This window comes from Zingiber officinale, chromosome 7B, assembly GCF_018446385.1.
Source record: "Zingiber officinale cultivar Zhangliang chromosome 7B, Zo_v1.1, whole genome shotgun sequence".
NCBI classification, from domain to species: Eukaryota; Viridiplantae; Streptophyta; class Magnoliopsida; order Zingiberales; family Zingiberaceae; genus Zingiber; species Zingiber officinale.
In genome coordinates, this window is record NC_055999.1 from 113,721,482 (window position 1) to 113,736,776 (window position 15,295).

The 15,295-nt window shown below is 38.2% G+C and overlaps 1 long non-coding RNA gene across 3 annotated transcripts; it reads left to right on the forward strand.

The window, feature by feature from the left end:
- Positions 1–11,163: 11,163 nt before the first annotated feature.
- Positions 11,164–14,473, forward strand: LOC122006986. Of its 3 annotated transcripts, none has more exons than XR_006118818.1 (6): positions 11,164–11,778; positions 11,855–11,944; positions 12,777–12,898; positions 12,988–13,053; positions 13,572–13,647; positions 14,254–14,473. It is a non-coding gene; the product is annotated as an uncharacterized LOC122006986 (long non-coding RNA). The 3 variants fall into 3 exon arrangements; XR_006118817.1 differs by lacking the exon at positions 11,855–11,944 and having other exon boundaries at positions 11,167–11,453; positions 11,606–11,778; XR_006118816.1 differs by lacking the exon at positions 11,855–11,944 and having other exon boundaries at positions 11,168–11,778.
- The last annotated feature ends 822 nt before the right edge of the window (positions 14,474–15,295 follow it).

A 15,295-nucleotide genomic window follows, 5' to 3' on the forward strand; every position in this document is an offset into this window, starting at 1 on the left:
TCAGTCGACTGGGCTCCCTCCCGTCACCTAGAGCTTGATCAAACTCCGATATTGACCAACTCCTCTAGATCGCTCGATCTCATCTTCTCCAATCGCCTAAAAGTTATCTCTGGTCGCTCAAATGCTGAAGTTATCCTGCTCCTCTCTCCGATCACTTAGAACCTCTCGAATCCATCGGTCAAGTTTTATTCCGAGCCAATCGCCCGAATTCTCTTCCAATCTTTTGGAACTATTGAAAATCACTTCTCTGCAAATTAACATGTAATGAGTATGATATAACATATTATAATTAAGTTTGCATACCTTAGCTAGATATTTTGTTCTCAGCTAATTCATCTAGACTTAATTGTCAAGACTCATATTCCAACAAACTTGTTTGGACTTGTTATCAAGACCTCATCTCCCAGTTGACTCCTTGGACTTGCCTCACCTAATTCCCAATTAAGTCTTCCTTATCTGGTTCCTAACTAGATCTTCTACTGCTTAACCCCACTAGAACTTTCATTGCTTCGTTCCCAACCAAGATTTTCACTGTCTAACCCCGTTGAGACTTCTACTATATGGTTCCCAATCAAAACTTCCACTGTCTAGTCTCATTAAGACTTTGTCATTACTTAATTCCCACCAATGACTTTACCTCTTGCACTTGCATACTACACAATTCATTATATCATAAGTACATGTTAACTTTAAACTTAGTCATACATCAAAACATAAGTTCGATGTCGTACTTCCATCACCAACAATTTGTAAATTGGATATGCAGCAGAATGAAATTTTTATTTTTCATGATTTAATTTTGAAATCAAATAAATTTTTAAAAATAATGAGCTATATGTAATAAGAGAAATGACAAAATGATTTAAAAGAGTTCAAAAAATTTTAGGTTCCTACTTGCGATTTAAAATTCATTAGATGAATCACCCTATGTCAAAATCTCACTATACTTTCTCTTTTCTAAAACTTTAGACAAACTTTTTCGAAGGTAAACATTTATAAAATTTGGCTTAAGAATAATATTTAAAACAAAGTGCAGAGAGACAAAAACAATGTAATAAAACCCTAAGCGTGATGGTGTATTTAGTTCCAGGTTATTATAGATAACGTTAGTTATATAATTATTAAGTAATCGCATAACCTTGATTTGGGAAATGTAACGTAATTTGGTATTATTTGGTTCAATTTAGGTAATACAATAAAATCGTAATACAATAAAACTTGGTTTATTTGAAAATTTTAGTGTATAACCTAATATAATATTATCATTTTATTCTTGATTTAATAATGATAATATTATTATTAATAGTGATACATAGATAAAATTAGATAATCTTTTTATTTTTTATTATTTTAGAATTTTTAGATAATTTTATTTGACTTTAGATTCAGTATATTTAATTTATCTCAACTATAACTAGAAGTTATTAATTTAATTTACTAAGATTTTAATTAAAATACCAAAGTTAAAAGAAAATAAAGGTCTTCGTCATCTTCCTCCCCTTCTTTCACTCCCGCTCTCGCTCCCACCGTCCGCCACCTGCCACTCGCAATTGCCACCTTCGCAGGCCCGACTCAAGGCATAGGCCTTAAAGGCCTATGTCTGAGACCTCAATTTTATTGGGGCCAATAATTAATTAATTGAACATATTGAAAAAATTAAATTAACATCATTAATATTAATTAATTATAAATGTCTTGCTAATTCATTAATACACATTATCAATTAATTCATTATTCCACTTCCTATTTATAGCACTTATCTTTATTTCCTCATTAATTGTCTATCATAATTTTATACGAGATTCTATTTGTCTTAAATATAATTCATTTTTAAATTGACATATTTCTTCCCTTTTTTATTATTACTCTGATTCCCATCTTATTTTGTAATTAGCAACATTATTCTTATAAAATCTAATGAATTATTTTCTCCTCAATATTTCTTAAAAATCCTAATCGTTCTCTCATCAGTGCATTGTGTCATTTTTTTTCTCATCAATGATTATGTATGTTTCTCCTTTTTCACCGATGATACTCGCAGAGAATACCCTTCCCTTCACTTGCCGATAATATTTCTTCCTCGCTCCTTTTTCTTCCTCGATAATAATATAAATTAGAAATTTTTTTATTCATAAAATACAAAGTAAAATGCTTTAGCAGAGATAAGTTTTTAAAAATTAAAATTAATAAAATCTTATTTACACTTAACTAAAATAAATAAATAATTTAATAATTTTTTTAATAAAAAAGTAAAATTATTATCAAAATACCAGCCATAAAACTAAAATTTATATCAAAAATTAGTTTTTTAAAAAAGTAATATTTAATTCTTTTTTAAAACTAATTTAAAATTATTTTTTTAAAAAAATTATTATTTTCGGTCCCAAATCTAAATGAAAAATGTTAAAGAAAATTTAAAAATATATTAAAGAACTTTATTTTTTTAATTTTTTGCCTAGGGCCTTAAGGAATCTTGAGACGACCCTGCACCTTCGACCGCCTTGTCGTTGTCGTGCTCGCATGAAGCTTCCGCAGCGATCTGCGTGTGTGAAGGAACACAGTGCCTGCTGCCGTTGCTTATTGCCACCTCCGGCATCGCCTCACTGTCGACTCAGCACCACCTCGCTCGACGAACACACTCGACTCCAATCATGTTCCGAACGTTCAAGGGTTAATTTTGGAAAAAAAAAAAATATTTAACCTCTTGAATTAAGAAAAACTTCGATAGTCCGAGGTTTTCCGATTCCGAATCAGATGTCAAATTGATCATGTTTGCTCACGTTTCGAAATCGAGTAAAACTTTATAATCCAAAAAGCCTCGAACTAAATACGATCATCGTGGATAATCGTAGGCTGATAAATAAGATTATCGGCGATAATCGTGAACTAAACACGCCCTAAGAGAAATGACATAGCGATTTAACATAATTCAAAAAAATTTAGATTCCTACTTCACAATTTAAAATTCATTATTCATTAGATGAATCACTCTTTGTCAAAATTGCACTATAGTTTCTCCTTCCGAAAGCCTTTTCAAAGTAGAGAAACATTTATAAACTTTGGCTTAAGATTAATATTTAAAACAAAGTGCAGAAAGCCAAAAAAAACAATGCAATAGGCAAATGAGAATAAGATAGCTAAAAAATAATGCTAAATTCCGAGTTGTCTCAATGTTGCACTATTTATAGATAACTTCGCAAAAGGAAAAATTGTTAAACTTTCTAACTGTATTGAGTATGTGATACCGTATTATTGTGATACGATAAAAATTCAAATTATCGAATCCCCTAATTAGTGTTGTGTAGCTTGATCCTAAGGGAGTGACCATTAGGAGAAGTGACCTCCAAGTAAAAGATAAGTCTATAGTTCAGGTAAATTTATAAGATTAGGTTAGGTTACTTGTTTATATATGTATGCTTGTTTTGTAAGAATCTAGTGTTGGAAGCAAGACTAGGAGAGCAGATAGACACAAAACAAAGCCCGCCACCCGCACTTTATCATATTCGGGCCCCTTGAGCGAGTCCAAGGGCCTAGATAGCTTCCAGTCACCCAGACCAAGATCTGATCGAGTCAAATAATGTGTGACTAAATCATATCGGATGAAGCCAGGATCCAAGGGCCTAGGGCAGGTGCCCGGAAAGGTTCTTTATAAACAACCTCGACCAAAGCTTCAAATCATCACTTCTTCTATTCTACTACTCTCTTTGTGCTCGAAAGAAAAGCCACGCTGCGAAGCTCTGCTACCAGGGAAGCTCCAAGAAGGGTGCGTTGTGCTCAAGACTTATGGATCGGCTGCAACATTTTCTCTTTAGTTTTTTTACATATGTGCTTAATCGTTCAATTATTTGTGATTGTAAAATCAAACTCTAAGACGGATTTTTCCACCTCCGGAAAAATTTCGGAAAGGAGACCACTAGTGAATGAACGTCTCTTGTGATTAAACCTTGGATGTGTTGGATCGCTGGGTCCGGCTAGAAGGGGGGTTGAATAACCCTACAAAAATAAAAGCACAACCCTTCTCGACTTTCAAATAAACACTTGCATAAAGTAAATAAATTAAAACAGAAAAGAAGAGGCACAAGATATTTACTTGGTTACAACAGCGGAGGTTGTTAATCCAAGAAGAATGAAGCGCAGTAGATATCTCTTTTCAGGCGGAGAAGCCTCTTACAGTATTTAAGCACAGAGAATAAAGAAGCTAAACTACAAAGAAAGCATACAAGTGTTGTAATCAAGATTGCTTGTCTGATGTCTAGCTTTTGGACCAAGGTTGTATTTATAGTCTTGGTCGGGCGCCCTGGGGGGATAAAATTTTATCCCCAACGCACGGATCATGGTTTGACCGCGATCTGGAAAAGGTCCAACTCCGAGCGCCCGGAATGGTTCCGGGCACCCGGACGGTCCGGGCCTTCTGCTCCGGCACTGCTCGCCTCGGTCTGGGTCTTCCGCTTCGGCTCCGCTTGTTTGGGTGATCTCGGCCATTCGGAATAGGGCTCACCCGAACCCAAGTTTCGGCCTTCTCCTCGAGCAGGCTTCCGCTCTAGCTTCTCGTCCCTCGGAATCGTTGCTTGTTTCCTTCTCGTCCACCAGCATACTCATCCGCAGCTCTTCGTCCTTCGGACGCACCGAGCCTGTCGGCTTTCTCCCTTGCCGACCTTCTCGCTAGCTGTGTCTCTTGCTCCCCAAGCAATCTTCCGCTCCGGCTTCTCATCCCTCGGAACCAGTGCACGCTTCCTTCTCGTCCGCCGAGGTACTCTTCCGCGGCACCTCATCCCTTGGACGCACCGAGCCCGTCGGCTCTCTCCCCGTGTCGTCCTTCTCGCTAGCCACGTCTTCCGCTCAACTTCCTGTGCTCATAAGTTCCTGTACATTTAGACACAGGGTCAAAACACAACAGAACATATCTGTAACTTGTTTGATCACATCAAAATAACCTTGGAGTTCCAACAATCTCCCCCCTTTTGATGTGAGCAACCCAAGTTAAGCTAGGGTAACTAACTTAAATTAAGAGTAACAAAATTTTACATTTAAGTGCAACAAGATAAAAAATTTCAATCTCTACCTCCCCTTAGACTTATACTTTTTCTTCTCCCCCTTTGATCACATAAAAAATGGGATTCCAAAAAATCTAAAAGTAAAAACTTTGGAAATTTTAAAAATTATTTAAAAAATTTCTAAGTGAAAGAAAATTTCAAAAATTTCTCAGTTAGATAATTTTACAAAAAATATTTTTGAGAAAAAATGTTTGACAAACTTAAAGCATTATCTAACTTTAATATTTTATCAGTAAGTTAATTAAATACTTTATTTCAATATTTGACTTCCAGGCAGTGGCAAGGCACCAGACCTTCTTGGTTATTGGAGCAACAACCACTTTCTTAGACAAAGCCGCATAAAGAAATTAAATATTTAATTTTCTTATTGAAAAGGGCTGAAATTTAGGTCAGTGATGTTTAAATTTCTATTTCAATCTATCATAATTTCTCAAATTTGAAGCAAGAAAATTTGAACATGCAGAAAATTGAATAAACTATATTTGTTCCTCTAACATGTCATTTTCTATTTTTAGTTTGTCTAAACCCTTTAATTGACAAGCTGTTGCTAGAGTTTCTTTTATTTCACTATTCTTTGTTTTATTTTGAATTTCTAATTCACAAAAATGTTTCGAGAATATAAATTCTAACTCACAAGAATCTTTCGGCAACGTTTTAATTGACTTAACCAATTGTTCAAGAGGTGGAGACCATACCTGATTTACCTTGTCGGCAGTTGATTCTCCCCTTGTTGAGTTACTTTCTTCCGAAAACTCTCCCCCTTCATCGATGCTCATCTAGGATGAGCTTTCTGTATCTTCGGGATGGGATTTGGCTGATAGGGTTGTCCCGGTAGTTTCCTCGTTCTCGGACTGTTCTGACGGTGACTTAGCGTCCCTCGAGGAGTTGGATTCGACTTCAGCTGGTTCTTCATAGATCTTCAAGAACTTTTCCCAAAGTTCTTTTGCGCTTTTGTATTTTCTGATTTTGTCGAGATCCTTGGTAGGTAGTACGCTCAAAAGACTGGACTCGGCCTTACCATTTGCCATTACCTCATTACGTTGCTCGTCAGTCCACTGATGCTCCTCAAGTTCTTCTCCTTTTTGCTTTTGGGCACTTCAAAATCATATTTCATTATTAATAACATATTAAAGTCAGTTTTAAAATAAACCTGCATTCGTCGCTTCCAAAAAGCGAGCTCTCCCTCGAAAGTTGATGGGTAGATGTTAGCTCCAGTCATCTCGTTGCTTCAGTCGGCGGTTAGTCCTTCTGAGGCGTCCTGGCTCTGATACCACTTGTTGGATCACTAGGGCCGCCTAGAAGGGGGGTTGAATAGCCCTACAAAAATAAAAGCACAACCCTTCTCAACTTTCAAATAAACACTTGCATAAAGTAAATAAATTAAAACAGAAAAGAAGAGGCACAAGATGTTTACTTGGTTACAACCGAGGAGGTTGTTAATCCAAGGAGAATGAAGTGAAGTAGATATCTCCTTTCAGGCGGAGAAGCCTCTTACAGTATTTAAGCACAGAGAATAAAGAAGCTTATAAAATACCGAAAAAGGGCAGATAATAATAAGGGGAATTTTTCGGAATTTTTTTGGAAAAAAGACGCCTTTTTATTGTAACGTCACGACCCCTCGGCCCCTTGGGCGGCCACACTAGCGACCCAACTGCAGCCCCTGATGGTCCCTTGGGCAGTCACAATGGCGACCCAACTGGCGACCCCTTATGTCGTCATCCGACGACCCTCGGTCGTGCCGTTACTCACAAGGACTTCCCACCCTTGGCCAGTGGATTTTTGCCTTCCCCAGGATTCGAACTCTAGACCACCAGGATAAGTACTAGAGTTTATGAATCCTGGTAGCCAAGTGAGAATACCGAAAAAAGGGCAGATAATAAAAAGGGGAATTTTCCGAAATTTTTGAAAATTTTTCTAGAATTTTTCGGAACTCGTATTGACGAGATTACGGGGATAAAAGTGGGGCTCGGGAAAGCCTGTTTAGGCTATCATATTTAAGCGAGGAAGTGTTTATTTATTTATTTTATTTATTTTATTTCTTTTATTTCTTTACTTTTCTTTTATTTCTCCATTTCCTTTTCGCGTCGAACCCTGCGTGCCCAACACCCCGCCCACGCCCGATCCGTGCCCTAACCGGCGCCGCTCGGCGGTTCCACCTCCCCCTCGTGATTTAATCCCTCGACCACTCCATCTCCTTCCCTTTCTTTCCTTTGCGATGCTTCTGCCCTAGATTTGCCGCCCCACAGAGCAGCGTCGACGCCGATCACCGACCACAGGAACTCCGGTGTCACGGCTTCCTCTGTCTTAGCCCCGGCCGACCTGCGACTCCCTCACCCTCCCGAGACATCGCCGGCCACAGGAACTCTAGCGTCGATCGCCCTTTCCCTTGCGACGCCTCTGCCCTAGGTCGTCGCCGCACAGAGCAGCGCCGACCCACCACAGATCTTTTCTCTGATCTCCTCTGTGCCAGCCACCGAGATTTCCCAGTAGATCTCTCATCGTGCCCTAGCTTCTGCGGCGTCTCCTCACCCGATCCTCACCTTCTTCGCGCCGTCAGTGCCCTACCTAGTTTGTTTTGGCACCACTGGATCAAGTCGGAGCCACCACTGATCGCCGGAGTGGAAGGGTTATCTGGACTTCAAGGGTTCTGCCGAGTCACCTATTTTGATTTTGTACCACTACTAGCCTCTGTGTTGCTTGCTGCCACCGTAGAGGTAACGATTTCGGATTTGGGTACTTAGTTTGGAAAGGAAAATTTGCTGATTAGGGTTTCTTTGTCCAACAGCTGTTTACCTTGGCTACCCTATTATGGCAGCAACCCTTAGCTGTGAATTGAGGTAAGGTTTAGGGTTTTGATCTTCGTTGTAGATGATTGCTAGTTGTGTTAGCAATAATTGTTAACTTAAGTTTAGAATTAATCTAATGGTGTAATTAGGGTTAATGAAGCTAACCCTAGATGGTCGGTGGATTAGGAATTTATTTAGCTGTTTGTTTATAATTAACTTAGCTAAACTGTATGATTTACTACAGGACATTGACGCGAGACGAGTATCTCGATGTCGGATTTGGACCGGATACGACCCTTTCTTATTGGAGGCGGCTACTTTGACTTTATGTCATTTGATATGCATAGTAATGTTTTTAACAAATAGCAATGATTGTGTTTCTCATTTGCTTCGGTTGATCACTACCCGATCTGTTACATGCTTGTTTGTTTATTTGTTATGCACATCATGTTAGTACTTATCTGATTATACATGCTTATAGGGGTAGTGACACAATCATGTTATATATTATGTTTAGGACCTAGGGTTTTTGATACCTTATCTGATCTGTGTACCTTTGATTTTGGTTCATTGTCTTATGGTACACAATTTATATTTATACATGGATATTGCTATGTTGTTCAGAATATTGTCATGCTTAGTGTCATGCACCATTCACATGATTGCATGCTGCGTGATAATCTGCTCCATTATTGTTGAGCACATCGCCAGTTTCATCTCTGTCGGTGCTCCATTGGTCCGCTCATGGGTAGCGTGACGCAGCGTGGTAGCACGTCAGCTTTGCTCTGTCAGTGCTCCATTGGTACCCTCATGGGTAGTGTGACGCAGCGTGGTAGCACGTCAGGGATCCCTCTCCGTCATCGTGTACCGGGAGATGAGAGCATTGCGCTCCCCCATTTATGATTTGGGGTAGGAGGATAGGTGTACTCCGACAGCATCCCGTCCACTCGGTCACTCATCAGGAGCACTGATGGCAGAGTGCACGGTTGTCACAGCCCTACCCACTCGGTCTCACCATTGTGTGTGAGATGGCTGACGGCGTCAGGGGTGATCATGACATTGGCATCATATGCATGATGCATTTATTGCTTGTGTTTGCTGCATTTACTTGCTACATTTATATGGATGCATATGATTGACATACATACAGGATTTATGACACTCTCGGTCTGACGACCCTGTTGTACTTATACCCTGGTCCTGGTTAGTACAGTTTTCTCCTGCTTTATTCAGTTGCATTTACCCTTCTTGTATCAGGAGACTGTACGCATGATTAGTGCTGGTTGTTATTTTCTTTATTATGCATATCAGTTGATACCCGCTGAGTGTTGGACTCACACCCTCCTCCGTTGTTATTTTCATGTTGATGCTGTCCGGAGAGTTCCAGTTGCTAGTCCCCTGCAGACCACGAGGACGATTATTGGTCTTTTGGTTTTTCTCCTTTATTAGACTTGTGCTGTTTTGATACATCTGGACTTGTATCAGTTTACTATATGGATATTGTCGATGACTTTCATTCGGATTTGTTTTACTACATGTCTGCCTAGACGGCAGAAGAGGTGAGTGGATTTATTCCGTCGAATTTGTGCTTTATGGGTGTAGTGGAGTAGGAAATATGTTTTGAGCTTTATGGGTGTAGTTGAGTAGGGTTGTTTTTGAGTCTTCTTATCATTGCTTTAGTTGTTCACTATTAAACTGCGTGGATGTTTGATGTATATTATTATTATTATTATTGTTCCGGCCGTGTTGGCCGATGTATATGTGGCCCAGAGGGCATTGTAGAAGTTTCAGATTGTCACCCGTACAGGGGAGGTTCTGCCGAAATTTCTTCGGGCAGGGACTTCTCGGGGCGTGACAATTTATTTGGTATCAGAGCCCAGGTATACGCACTACAAGAAAATTGGGATTTTACAACACTTAAAAGACAACGCTTTTTTTAAAAAGCGTTGTCTTTTTCTTTTTAACAACGCTTTTAGTGAAAAGCGTTGTCTATTTCTTTATTTTCTTACTAATAGACAACGCTTTTTTAAAAACCGTTGTCTATTAATGATTTTTATGGATCAAAGACAACGCTTTTTGAAAAGTGTTGTCTACTAGCATTTTTTTTAGTGTATACAACAACGATTTTTAAAAAGTGTTGTCTATTATCAAGCCCTCATCTAAATCTGAGATAATCTGAACCGTTGGATGCAACTAAGAGTAGAAAAACCCTTAGGGCGTGTTTGGTTCAGGGTTATTATGGATAACCTTGGTTATCTGTATACGGTTATCCATGATAACCGTGTTTGGTTCAAGGTTTTTTTAAATTCCGAAGTTTTTCTCAATTCCTACACGTCATCAAACGTCATCAATTTGGGCATATCACCAGGAATCAAAAAACCTCCATCTGCCTTGGTTTTTGCCGATTCCTGAGGTTAAGCAAAAAATATTCCCAAATTAACCTTTGATTGGAGCGAGCCGAGGTCGTCGATCTGGGCGGTCTCGTATCAACAACGAGACAGTGTTGAAGAGGTGGAGCAGCAGCGGGCGGTGGGAGCTGAGTAGGTGGCGCGAGCCGGCATGACGGCCGGAGGTGGCAGCAGGGGGTGGCGGTAGGCAGCGGGAGCCTGAGCGGGCGGCGAGAGCGTGAGCGGCGGCGTGAAAGGGAGAGCAGGAGAGGGGGGTGGCGGCAGGCGGCGGGAGCGTGAGCGGCGACGTGAGAGGGAGAGCAGGTGGTGCGAGGGGGCGGCGGGAGCGTGAGCGGCGGCGTGAGAGGGAGAGCAAGCATGGCGGCCGGAGGTGGCAGCAGGGGGCGGGCGAGGGGGGTGGCGGCAGGTGGCGGGAGCCGAAGCTGACGGCGAAAACAGGAGTAGGCGCGTGAGAGAGAAAGCAGGCGACGCGAGGAAGAGGGAGATAGAGGGATTTGTTTTTAACTTTGTTATTTTAATTAAAACTTTATTAAATTCAGATAAATTGAATAGATTTAATTAAAATCTAATTAAATTATCTAAAAATTTCCTAAAATAATAATAAACAATTAAAATATATCCAATTTTATTTATATATATCATTATTAATATTAATATTATCATTATTAAACTAAGGATAATATGATAAAATATCATACTTTATTAAACTAAGGATAATATGATAAAATATCATACTAGGTTATATACTAAAATCTCCAAACAAACAAAGTTTTATTGCATTACCTAAATTAAACCAAACAACATTAGATTATGTTTCATTCCCCATAACCAAGGTTATGTGATTACCTGGTAAACACATAACTAAAGTTATATGTGATAACTTGAACCAAACGCACCCTTAGGTTTCACTCGCACCCACCTATCTTCCCTAACCCCTCTCACGAACTCCTCATCTCACACGCTAGATCTCCATCCAACTCCTCTCACGCCCTCTCCTTCCAACCCCTCTCCCCGAACCTCTCCTCCGAACTCCTCTCCGTCAAGACCGCGGGCAAAATTTCCTCACCTTATTCCTTCACCTCTTTGTCAAATAGCAAATGCCCTAATCTCTTCGCCTCCGTCGACTCATTCACGCTTCCTTCAGACTACTCTTCTTAGAGAAATCACCTTTATAGGCGGATCCTGAGTCCGAAGCCGAGATTTTCGTTAGGATTTTGATTTTTTCCCCCTTTTTGGTCTTTCCTTCGTTCGTTTGGTCTACTTGCTGTCAGTTTGTTTGTCGAATGCCCTAGCACATGTTGTCGCTTTATTAGATTTCAGTTCATGGATTTTGCATTACCTTTTGTTTTGTGTGAAGGGGCGGCTAACCACTTAGGAGCTTGGTGGCGGTGATCTGCGAAGCAAATTGGAAGGTTGAGGTTGCGAGATGGACCGCCGCAGTTGGATCTAGACATGAAAGTCATCGGAAAAGGGCGGCAGTGAGACCTAGAGCTCGGATTCGATATCTCAGAGAGGTACTCCGGTGAACAGGTTTGTTCTATGCCTTGCCCTTGTACATGTTGCTATCTGTGAGAGCGTTCAAAGTTAATAGATTGGAAGAACACAGACCAAGCATGCATCAAAGAAACAATCTTTTTTAGGAGAAAAAAGAAAGAGACGAAGCTCAATTTATCCAGACAAGAAGATTGAGTTACAAGTATATCAATAACTCTAGCTCTTAAAACCTAACAAGTTAATAGATAAGGATTTATGCTCTTTTTATGCATGAACAAAAAGTCTACCATGAATTTCAAGATTGTATCCTTTTCCTTTTTGAACTGATCAAGCTCTGATATTAGAGCTGATGCACATGATTCTGAACCACTCTGCTCATGATCTAAACTTAACTGCCTCTCTCCTGCATCTGATTGGCTATTTCAACATTTCCATCCTGCTATTTTTCTTGAGAATTCTGGCTCTGAGGCAATTGAGGAGGCTCTAGTAGTTGAGGATGAAGGTTTCTCCCTTCATTTCTTTGTATTTTCTTTCTGAAATTATTTGAACAATCCGAATTTTTTTACTTTGCACTTGAAAAGGTGAGCCCTCCCATCCATGCCTCATAGTCTCATTGTCTGAAACTGATTGCTTATTATGTGTTTTGTATCTTCTTTTTGACAATTGTTTGAACAATCCTGAATTTCTACTTTGCACTTGAAAAGGTCAACCCTCCCATTTATATTCAGGCCAAATAGTCTCATTGTCTGAATCTGATTGCTTCTTATAGGTTTTGTATTTTCTTTTTGAAAATTATTTGGACAATCGTCAAATGTTCAACTTTCAGTAACTGGTATGCAATGATTATGTGATCTTGGGCACCATTCTATGTTTCTTCCTTAATACTTAAGTAGTTTTCGATTTTGTTGAAAATTCAGGCTGTGTATCAATTCAATTGCTTCTATATTCTTTATGTTTTCACCTGGAATTTATCTGCTCTAGTGAAAAGGTTTTAGTTTAAGCTTGTTTGAGAATAGTATTTGTTTTGGTCTCAGTTGATTCCAGATCTATTTATGTTGGAAATCTTCCTTCATCTATCTCGACTTCAGACCTTGAGCAAGTCTTTAAGAATTTTGGTAAATTAAGATCAGATGGTGTTTTTATTAGAAGCCGGAAGGTTGATTCCATTTAGCTTGTTGTACTATTTTGATTTAGTTTTATGCATCTTGATTAATTTTTAACTCAGCAATACATGCAAATTTGCAGGAGTCTGATGTTTTTTATGCTTTCATTGAATATCAAGATGCCATTGGTGTACAAAATGCACTTAAGGTATGTGATCTTCCTTAAGTTTATTCTCACAAGTACCAGAGTATATCAACTCTATATAGTAGTATTTTGCAGTATCCTTGCCTATTTCAAGTCTAGTCTGCACTAGTATGATCATGTGTTGAAATCAGTATCTGCCTATTGAGTGTACATGCTTTTATGCAGCTTCTATATCTTTATTTCTTCTTGTTTATTAAAACCAGTTTTGAGATCTGACATATTTTACCGATGATATTTGCATATAAATCTTCTCTATAAAATTTCAGATTTGTTTGTGTTCCAGCTCTGTAAATATCTACATTAATATATTTGATCCTCATTATTATTTACCAAGTGTTTTTTACTTCTGTAAACTATTTCTAAATTTATATCCTTGTATCTTGTTAGCATACTTTGTTTTTTTTCTTCAGAATTGTTATATTGAGGACAACTTGATTTTGCTTAAGATAAATTTAAGTTCTTGTTGTATGATGAGGATTCTCTCAAATTACATACTTTACATACTGGCTTTTCATTTTCAGGCATCTCCAATACAGTTAAATGGGAGATTGATTCATGTCGAGGGGAGAAGACCTAATAGCGGTGTATCACGAGGAAGTAAGTCCCAGTTTCAGACACCTCTCTTTTGAAACTACTTAAATGCTCAAATTTGAGAAAGAGTTAAATATATACATCATTGTTTTTCTTATTATAACTATGACCAGATTTTTGTTCGGATCGTATGATTTTATGTGGCCATTTTGCAAAATGTGAAATTTGCTATGTTATGTATAGATTCCAACATGGCAAAAACAATAATAGAAAGCAGTATGTAAAGAATGAAGTGGCTCTCTATTTACACCTTTCAGAGTCTCCAATGTATGTTTAGTATAAAATGGACCCAATGCTTGTTACTTTGATCCATGGCACACATCATCGCCTTCGACTTAGTTCATGTAAGAACTCAAATGAAATATATGCTGTTCTTTTAGAACTACATCTCCAATTATGTGTTTATCCAATTATGCTATTCTTTTTGCCATATTTCCATGGTGGAAACAAAGTAGCACATGTATTTTTCGTTTGCTCTATTCCCCGTCATTTTATGCTTACTTCTTTTTCTCTTAAAAATTATTGTATGGTGTAAACTGTGACATTTGTTTTCATCTTTTACCACCGAAAATTTCTTTTGCATAATACTGATGGTATTGTTTTTTGTGACAGATACACAGTGGTAGGTGTTTTGTCCCAGTCTCAAGCCGACAATCTTTTTGATCAATATATCTAGTAGAAGTAAGCATGCAGATCGTTGTCTTCGAGGTCGGCTAGATATTTTGTGCTTTTTTGTTTTAAATTCGAATGTCACTATCTACTTTGAAATAGAACTATTTAGTCTTTGTGTATAGTTGAATTCTCCTGTAAATACTAATACTTTGTAGTTGAATTCTATTTTTTAGTATGAGTTTGAAATCATTAGCCGAGCTAATTAAATGTTATTTTATATGTCAAATTCGAATCAGAACATGGTAAAAGAAAATTAATAGTTTTGTAAATATAAAAAAATGATTTTGTAAATAGATTTTTTATTTTTTTAAAAAAAATTATTTTAAGAAGACAACGCTTTTAAAGCGTTGCAACAACGTTGTCTTTGCAAAAAATAACAACACTTGTAAATAATGATGATTTCGCAAAAAAGATAACGTTTTTAAAGCGTTGCAAAAGTGTTGTCTTTGTAAAAAAAACAACAACATTTTTAAAGTGTTGTAAAAACGTTGTCTTTGCTACAAATGACAACGTTTTTAAAGCGTTGTCGTTGAGCGGACTTTTAACAACAGTACTTTTAACAACGCTTTTTCACCAACAAAGACAATGCTTTTAAAGCGTTGTCTATTAGAGTTTTTCTTGTAGTGACGATCCTTTGTTTCGTATTTTGGATATTTGGGATAACCTTATACCAATTTATTTGGTATCAGAGCTAAGTTTGGCGATACTTGTGTTGATTTTCGTGTTACGGATTTTCGAGATTTATCTTATACCAATTTATTGGTATCAGAGCGGGTTATGATACTTGCTTTTGGTGTTCTGGATATTTGGGTTAGCCCAAGTTTGCGAGTCAAACTGGGTATTTATTTCGGATTAGCATGAATTTTCGTTATGTTTATGTTTCGAATTTCCGTTTCAGATTTATATGGATTTTCGTTGGTTTTCTTGTACGGAATTCCAAGGTAAAATGGGGACTGGACAGCGACGGAACATCTCCAGACAA